The following is an 8561-nucleotide window of genomic DNA, read 5'->3' on the forward strand; positions in this document are numbered from 1 at the left end:
TAGGCTGTGATATAATAAGCATCATGGCAAATATAGCTCAGGCTTTGCAACAATATATGCCAGATTTCAGACCAATCTCTTGTGAATGTGGGAGAAAGCTTCTTGCGCATGTGCTATTCTTTGCACCGGCTCAAGACAAAATGACTCTAGAACCTAAACTGCCAGTATTCTAACACTATAATTTTGTGGGGTTTTTACTTTCCTTGAAGGAGCTGGCAGAGGAGCTGGCTAAGCCACTGTCCATCATTTCTCAGCAGTCCTGGTCTAGTGGGCAGGTCCCAGAGGACTGGAGGTTGGCCAACATGACATGTCTCTACAAAAAGGGCAGGAAGGAGGACCCTGGGAACCAGGGAAGGTCATGGAGCAGTTGATCCTGAGTGAGATCATAAAGCACATGCAGGAAAACTGAGGGATCAGGCTCAGTTAGCATGGGTTCATGAAGACCAGATGCTGCTTGACCAACCTGATCTCCTTGTACAATAAGGTGACTTGCATGGTTGATGAGGGGAAGGCTAAGCATCTATTTGGTTTTAAATGGATCATTTGACACTCTCTCCCAGAGTACTTGCTGGAGAAACTGGCTGCTCATGGCCTGGATAGGAGGATTCTTCACTAGCTTGGAAACTGGCTGGCTGGCCGAGGCCAAAGAGTGGTGGTAAATGGCATCATATCTAATTGGCAACCAGTCACTACTGGTATCCCTCAGGTCTCGGTATGGGGCCACTGATGTTTAATATCTTCTTTGATGATCTGGATGATGTGATTGAGTGCACCCTCAGTAAATTTGCAGACAGCATCAAGCTGGCTGGGAGTGCTTATCGTCTGGAGGATAAAAAGGCTCTGCAGAGGGATCTGGAGAGGCTGGATTGATGGGCAGTGGTCAGTAGTGTGAGGTTCAACAAGGCAAAGTGCCAGGACTTGCATTTGGGCCAGAACAGCTCCATGCAATGCTACAGGCCTGGGGAAGAGTGGCTGAAAAGCTGCTTAATGGAAAAGGACCCAGCAGTGCTGATTGACAGAGCTGAACATGAGCCAGCTTGTGCCCAGGCACCAAAGAAGGCCAACAGCATGCTGGCCTGTATCAAAAATAGTGTAGCCATTAGAGCCAGGGCAGTGATCATGCCCCATACTTGGCACTGGTGAGCCTGCACATTGAATACTGCGTTCAGTTCTGAGACCCTTACTACCAGAAAGACATTGAGGTGCTGCAGTGTGTCCAGAGAATGGCAATGAAGCTGGTGAAGGGTCTGGAGCACAAGTCTTATGAGGAACAGCTAAGGAAACTGGGGTTGTTTAGTCTGGGGAAGAAAAGGCTGAGGGGGGGACCTTATTACTCTCTACAACTACCTGAAAGGAGGCTGTAGTGAGGTGGGGGTTGGTCTCTTCTCCCAGGTAACAAGCAATAAGACAAGAGGTAACAGCCTCAAACTGCTCCAGGGGAGGGTTAGATTGGATATTAGGAAAAATTTCTTAACCGAGAGTGTGATCAGGTATTGGAATAGGCTTCCCAGGGAAGTGGTGGAATCACCATCCCTGGAAGTGTTCAAAAACCATGTAGATGAGGCCCTCAGCGACATGGTTTAGTGGTGGTCTTGGCAGTCCTGGGGGTTAAAGGTTGGACTCAATGATCTTAAAGGTCTTTTCCAACCTGCTTGATTCTATGGTTCTATAATACGATTCTATGATTCCTAAAATGATTTCACATATTTTAAATCTAGCCAGGGAACAGGAAAAAAAGAGGTGGAATTTGGAATGCAAGTTGTTGGACAGCAGTGTGGCTATTATTTGCAAGAAAGCACATGGACTCTACAGACAGGGCAAGGAAAGGCGATATGACAGCCTGTGCAGGCTTCCTTGTAAGTCTGCACAGCATGTATGCACACAAAAGAAAGGAGTAGAAAAAAACAGTAGATGATAATATGTAATATTCACACTTACCATCATATCAGATTTATAAACAATATGGGTTGCATGAAACAAATAGTGTCAAGCTTGGATTTTCCAATTTCTATTTAGATGTCTTGAATAATTAAAAAAAATGCAGTAGAAAGTCATGTGCTCATGGTTAAAATTTTTACTTCACAGAAATCTTATCACTGACTTTTAGCAAAGCCGAGATTTCCCCCAGAAAATTTTAATGGAGGTGACCTACTAATTATGGGCATGTATGGAACAATGGAAAAGATCAAGCCTGGGTGCTTGGCTCACACATTATGACTGTCTGTGGAATTGTCCCTTACCTAAAGAATTCATGTTTTGAAAATTTATATATTACAGGTCAAACAAGAATTTATGCAGAAACTACTGGTAGCACCTTCCTTTAAATTTTAAAGACAGCCAGGTTCAAGATAAACCGTGTCTGGAAAAAAAGGATCTTTTGATATGAAAGGGTTTCCAATTATACTTTTATCATACTAAAAAAAGTTAAAATAATTGCACTAGATAATGCCCCTTAGACATATGAATCTGGTAATGGGACATGGCCTCACAGGTGGAAGCCGAGGTGGAATATATTTTGTACTCCTTTTTAGACTGAGAAAGGACAGGGAGAGGCATGTGTTACATATAAGCAAGTAGAAGTTAATTTCTAGTTCCACTGAAATCAGTGACAGCTACATAAGTATTTTCTTCCTGCAGATCGAGTAAATCCTCAGACACAATGGGTTTAACTGGCTTGACTTTGCATATCATTGCCTCAGGTAGCACAAATGCTATATGATACACCGTAAAGTGAGTCAGTGGTCAGAATTATTTGTAAAAAGTGACCATTACAACAACTTTTTTTTAAAAATCAGACTTCTCTGGTAGTAGCGCAGCTTGCAATTGAAGAATTATTCAATTATGCTCAGAAACAATTAAATTAATTATTTACAATTATTATAATTGGTCTTCTAATATAGTTCTAAACAAAGACCAGATGATACGTATCTAGAATGATCCATTTGCTACTTCTCTGAGGTAGGATATGGGAGATATTAACTTACCCTTAGTTCCAGTTTTTTGAATACTTCTGCAGAAAGTGCATAATTATTTCAAGTGAGCTGTACAGAAAAATTCTGATAAGACAAAGTTGTGTCAAAATTAAAAATCATTAAGTGTGACATATGGAGGGGGGAACATTTTGGCTTTGATATAAAGGAAGATGTGGAGCCCAGGGAAGTGTTCTTTACTGAAATTATAAGCATATATATACCTATACCTACACTGGAAACAAATGCTACCTGTTTTCCTGACCTCTCTATAGCTCAAAAATCTGTGCTGTATTTTCCTGGGCTAAGTGTGCTTGGTCTGTCTATCAGACAAGACAAATAACCCTGTCCATCAAAATTTAGCAAAACAGAACATATTTGATTTTTACTTTGCTTTGCTTCCTTTTATATTACGCAAATATATTTTGCATATGGGCAGAAATGGATGGGCACACAAACACACAGAAGCGTATTTCTTTATATAAAAAGGTAAATATTATCCAACCAGCTCATCTGATTTCCTGTAAAACAATTCTTAAAAAATAATGGAAACTTGAAAACTCACCTTCATCACATTAAATAGCTTCTTTTTTTTTCTGTTACAGATGTTGAAAGTGGAAAACACAAATTAGATCAATCAACTTGTCTCATATTAAAAGCAAGATAAATTGGAATGATGTCATTCCAGAACAACACAATATTAGGAATGCATACACTGTATGCACTCAATGCTTTAACGGTATGTACAGAAGCATTCTTAGGGCATACTCATTTTATTTTGAAGGAACAAAATATGAAATGCAGTACAGGAAAACTGGTTAATAGGGGGATACATATTAAAACTATGCCTGCATGTCCTTTATTGCTGTTGATGTAATAACTATATTTGGAAAAGTTGCAAGTAGTTTTATAGAAGAAAAATCATCAGGTTTTGCTCAGTGATTTTTGTATGTACAGTATTTAGGATATACACATCTAAACTGAAAATGACATTGGCTTTTAACTGCTTTCAACAAAAAGGCTAGTAATGACATTACTAATTTATTTAAGTAGTTTTTTTATTCTGGACAATGCTTTCTGGAGCATGCCCTCCTGTATAAACCAAGTAAATTCTTTTGAAGTTTTATCCTTGGTATCGCTACCCGAAGTTAACCTACTGGGGAATGCCCATCTATTAACACTGAACTTTGAACACGAAAGGTTGATACAGTGACTAATTTTAAAGTATGTATTCTGAACTAGTACCACCCTTTTTAAGTATTGATGAAAGCAGACTGCAACTTCAACCATACCAGTTCAATTTAACAAAATAAACCCTCACTGTTGTTAGAAGTGATTGTTTTCTTGCCAGTACTTTCACTAGAGCAAAGATTTCCATTTCACTGGAAGCCGAACTAAATCATAGCTTTGAAGACCTTTAGCTACCTTGGACAACGTTTCTATAATACCTTTTTTTTTCTCTAAGAAAAAGCCTTCAGTCTGGGCAGGTAAGACTACCATAAACATTTCTGTTAGCTTTTATACTTGTAGAGTCAATCACTGGGGCTGGAATCAGTCACTTCAACTGTTAGTTGTTTCTTCATTAATTCTGGTCACCAGTGCACACTAGTTTTGCCCCTTCAAAACTGATATTCTCCACCAAACAACAAGAATGTGTGAACTTTACGATTATCCATGAATATCGATGGACATGCAAATATGCAGATAGCATTAACAGTGATATACCTGCCTATATGTGGGCAAATTTGGACTACTGATTCACTGCTGAGTCCTTTTTTATATCCATTTGTGTTTTGTTTAAGCACATGAATTAAAGATTTTTTTTGTACATTTGTATATAGAAATATGCATGTTCAGTTAAAATTGGAATTAGTGCTTTTCCTCAGGAGTTCTGCTTGGACATAATGTAGTCAAACTCTTATAGAAAAAGAGCAGACCCCTGAACCCATGGATGCCATGAACTCTACTAGTCCTGCTGATGTTGGGACCAAAAACAATCCAATTCCTGACTTAAAATTATTTTCAGTGATGACCCGTCATTGCTTGTCTCGATGACCTACAATAATGATAAAAATGCATTAGTCACATGCAGTCAAATTGGCTCCCAGTAAGTAATGCAGTCTGATTAGGAACATCCTTCTTTTCAAAATTTCCCCTGCTTTTCACTGTTCAGTGAGCAACGTCCATTGATTAGGAAAAAAAAAAAAAAAAAGAGCTGTGGATATGAAATTAACAAGACACCTCAAAACCATTTTTTATTAAACAGAATAAACTTCTCTAAAGTTTGAGTTTACCGACACGGTATGAATACACTTGTTCTTTGCAGCATTATATTCAAAGGTAAAACAGTTTCTTTTTTATAAATCTATCTGTATGAGGTACTTTTGCAGTCTTGTGTTTTTTTATAAAATCACACTGTTACTGCTTCTTCATTCCTATCCTCCACTTCGCACAGTCCGCAGCTGCTCATGTTTAGATGTGCGTGTGCTGTTATATCAAGTTTGATCACAACATATCAGGGCACTGACTATTTTAGTTCAAATGAAGGAAAAATGCAAACTGGATGAGTTTATACAAATTGGATGCAAATCTTTTAATACTTCTAGCAATACCGGCTTACAGATATGTATACAATTAACTCATTCACATAAACAGGCATGGAGGTTAGCAAAGAATATTGCTGATGTTTCCCTCAACTGTCATGTAAAAAGAGGTTGTCAAATATGGCCTTTTTTTGGCTTCCATTTCTGTTTTCAAGCTACAGAATACTCAAAGTTTCAATGTGAATTTAAAATTAGCATGCACAGTAGAAATTGAATGTTTGTGTGTTGAATGATGTGTGTTATATCCTCTAGGTGAAAGAGGAATAATACATTGTGCCAGGAATAGCTGCTGCCAGGTCAGACTATTATGAAATTTCACTGCGTTTCAAAAAAGTCTAGAATGTGATACATTGCCAAGTGAGCTTTCAGAAATGAAAGCAAGCAATTAATTTTAGAGTGGTTTACTTTGTATCAATACAAGAGATTTAAAAATATCGGTTTAATCCCAATCCCCCCCACACACTAACAGCTCGGATTAAGTAATGGAGAACTCCATTTATTTAGGGAAATACATTTAAAAACTTAATATTGTTTCAAAGATACTAATATGAAACCTGATTGTCTGGCTTGTTATCATAGTATCTTTAGTAACATGAAGGCTTCTTGAGATACATTGCAGCATTGAATGCAACATCAACAAAGATAATACTATCAATTTATTTATATTAATTTATGTACCTAGATTACAAACTAGCTAACTAGATTGTAAAATAGTAAAATAGTAAAATAAAAATGTTTGTAGAGCAGTCTATTAGAATTGAAGACTTGAGATCCAGTCTAATACATAAAAGGATTTTTTTTTCTCCAAAAGTCTTTTTTCTCTTTTCTTTCCTGAAGCTGTGCTTAGATTAACAAGAGAATACTTCTGGAAGCTTAAAGACTTACTAGCCCTTTGTTCAACATCAGAAATATTACAACAGGAAGGTGTTGTCCATTTTATAGTGGGAGTTTCGAAAACATCCTGCTTTCTTACTTTTTTCCTTGATTTTAAATGATGTTGTAATGTATGTAGTTTCAAATGATCCATTCCATTATAACAAAAACTATATATAAAGTCAGATTTTTCTTGAGTAGTTGCATGCTGCAGTTCTTTGCAACACTAGAAATGTTCTATTTTTAGTCAAATTTAAATGACATAAAACCAAATTCAGTAGTCCCACAGTACCTTTCTTGCAGTATATTGACTGACTGAGCAATAACTAAATGTTGCAAATAAAAGGTCTGAAAAAAGACTGGTATGTAAAAATTTGAATATAACTGCACTGAGAAGGGAGTGCAGCTAATACAAAAAAAACACAGGAGCATTTTAAGAGAAAAATAACTCTAAAACATAATAAAATGCTTTAGAAATTTTTTTCTGTAATTTGCATTTTTCAAAAATAGACTGCTCTGAAACCCTGAGCTATGTTATTGATATGTAGGGCAGAATATTAAGTGTGATGGCCACATAATCATATCCTTGGAGTGTCGTAAATTCTTATGATAAGCTTGCCTGCTGGAAATATTTTGCACAAAGGGAGAGAGACACCTCCAGAAGGAACTATAAAGATGATGAATCTGGCAGACAAACTACCGAGTGGTAGGTTTCAACAGCTTTGTGTGACTCTAAAATTGCCTTGTTGATTTAGAACAGTAACTATCTCCTTAGCCCATTTCCTTTACCAAGAAAGGATAACAGTTAATACACAACAAACAGAATCAATATTAAGGTAAGGTTTAATATACAGAAAGTCATACAAATTATCACTGCTTGAACTGCCATATAAGGCCATCACCACCAACCACAACTGGATTACATGTTTATTTCCTTCCTCCACCAAATGGTAAATGAATTTAGGGCAGTGTGTTAAGATATTCAGAATCTGAAATAGTAAACCTTTTAAAACAAAATGTGACATGCAACAGAAGCAACAAATATGATTATACTATTCTGTGGAGAAAACATACATTTTCTCCATTTTCATAGTTAGCTACCAAGTGTTTTTTATACCACATTATGCCCTCCTGACACTTGGGGTACTCTTCATGTATGCACAAGCAGATCTCCTGAAATGAATTACCAAAACAAATACAAAGCAGGGAAACCCAAATTTTCTTCTTCCTTTGCCTGAGATTTGTTTCACATATATTGGTGACTGTCACGGCAGATTTTGGTGCCTTGAGTAAGTGTCTCATCAGCTACAACACTCATTACTTTGTAATGTAATCATTGTATTTAGAAGATGAATTGCTATACTGTAAATCATGGTCACCAGTTCTCAAAGATGAGCATTGGACAAGTCAGTTGCATTGACTCAGTGTATGAGACATTCTTCTGTTTTGCTGTTTTCTGTTGTATCCTTGCACAGCTATGAAACAGACTGCTTCTTTATCCTGCTAGATAGTAATCCACTCACACTTGCATTTTTTTATAATTAATAGAATTGTAATAAATACATAGACCTACCTTTGTAATTCCTCACTATCATCCTCTATTAGTTTCCATGCAACATTTTTTCATAAAATGAAAAGGCAAAACAGGTGTTAGATTATTTATGTTTGACAAATTCATATAATTTAAATAATTAAAACTAATTTGTGTTGAGAGCTACAGTTGCATTTTTATTAGAGAAACAAGTACAAATAGGCATCACTACAGAGCTGTTTATTCAATAAGAGATTAAATGAAATGGATTTCATAGTCTCAATTCTTTGATTAATGTGGCAATTTGAACTCTTCTGTGCCCTAACAATGTGGAAACAGGCGCTCACCCACTATAATTGTGTAAAACTTTTTCTTTAAAGCTACACATTTTAAATTATCCCTAAAAAAAATATTGTAAGCAAAATACTGAGTGATTTCAGTTTAAACAATATTTGTACTGTAAACTTGAAATTATAGTACTTTTTAATCACAAGAGAAATTTTCATTTACAAAGAGCAATATTTATCTTTACATGAAATGTAAACCTCTGTGTGCATCTTTCTGCTTATATAATATAGAGATAAT

This window comes from Pezoporus flaviventris, unplaced genomic scaffold (assembly GCF_033815535.1).
Source record: "Pezoporus flaviventris isolate CSIRO_AGI_PZ_B2104156 unplaced genomic scaffold, CSIRO_AGI_Pfla_v1 ptg000036l, whole genome shotgun sequence".
Classification (NCBI taxonomy): domain Eukaryota; kingdom Metazoa; phylum Chordata; class Aves; order Psittaciformes; family Psittacidae; genus Pezoporus; species Pezoporus flaviventris.